Source organism: Alligator sinensis, unplaced genomic scaffold, assembly GCF_000455745.1.
Source record: "Alligator sinensis unplaced genomic scaffold, ASM45574v1 scaffold331_1, whole genome shotgun sequence".
Lineage (NCBI taxonomy): Eukaryota > Metazoa > Chordata > Crocodylia > Alligatoridae > Alligator > Alligator sinensis.
Window position 1 is genome coordinate 297,475 of NW_005842033.1, and position 1,211 is coordinate 298,685.

Consider the following 1,211-nt stretch of genomic DNA (forward strand, 5'->3'; position numbering starts at 1 on the left):
AGGTCAAAATGATGACCTTGAAAAGCCACGGAAATCAGCTTGCAAGGGCCAGCTCCGATACTGCTCTTCTACTTCTTGGTTTGGGCAAAACGTCTCATTTGAGTTGGGACAATTCACTTTACAACCAAATGTTAGATCAGTTTGTGTGGCACTGAGCCACTGACGGTTCACTCTGCAAAGTAGAAGATAGCTAGTCCTAAATGTGTAACCCTGGGGTGGGCAAAATATGGCCTATGGGTTCAATTCAGTCTGCCAACTGATTGGATCTGGCCCAAGGGGGAGAATGGGCCAGTTGATTGGATCTAGTCCATGTTGCCTCCATGGCATTTTGTATGGAGCTGAGCCCCATCTGGGGCAGTCAGTGCTGAACTCCTGCTTGTGCCAGCTGGCCCAGGTCCCAGCCATGCACAGCTTCTGGAGGGGCTGCTTCTGAAGTGGTTGCAGCTGCCCTGGTGCTGCTCAGCTCCCTCGTCTCCAGTGGCAGCTCCTCCTCTTGCAGCCAGTTGAAGGGTGGAAGGCAGCCAGGAGCTGAAGCCAGAGCCCCACACACTGGGGCAGGAGCCACCTGGTTGAAGCTTCCTCCCCTCCCAGAGCAGTGCAGCAGGGGCATGGGAAGGAGGAGGAGCTACTGCTGGAGGCAAGGGGAGCTGAGCAGCACCCAAGTTGCTGCAGCCGCATAGGGAGCAACCCTGCTGGTAGGCTGTGAACTCTAGCCAGGGCCGAGCCGGCAGGTGTGAGCAGGAGCACAGAACCGTCTGCCTTAGGTGGGAGCAGTTGAGGCTCAACCCCATGTGGAGTGCCATGGACTGTACTATTTGGGCCAGTTCCTGTCCCCCCACACTCATCACCCCACAGGGCCCCATGCTGTTCTTTCCCTGAGATCCTGGGCTGTACATGGAAACTGGCTGGGAGACATATGGCTGGTTAAGGAGCTGCCCCCTGGGCTGGGATCTTGGGTTGGTGACAGCACTGGGCCAGGGCCCAGGGTAAAGCTGAGATCCACTCCTGGCACGCCCCTGCCTGTAGAACTTGTGCCCATTGCCTCAAACACTGCTCCCTGCCTGCCTGGAGCCCCATACAACATAGGGAGATTTGGTGAGTTGTTGCAGGGGGCAGGTGTGCTAACGCGGCCCAAGTATCTCATGAAAACTCCCTATGTGACTCTCCAGGCTCAAATATTTGTGCGCCCCTGGTTTAACACATGAAGGATG

General features: G+C 56.2%; 1 protein-coding gene across 3 annotated transcripts in view; it reads left to right on the top strand.

Moving 5' to 3' along the window:
* Nucleotides 1-1,211, top strand: part of SERAC1 (serine active site containing 1) — a 52,778-nt gene that overhangs the window by 37,535 nt on the left and 14,032 nt on the right. The window lies entirely within an intron of this gene.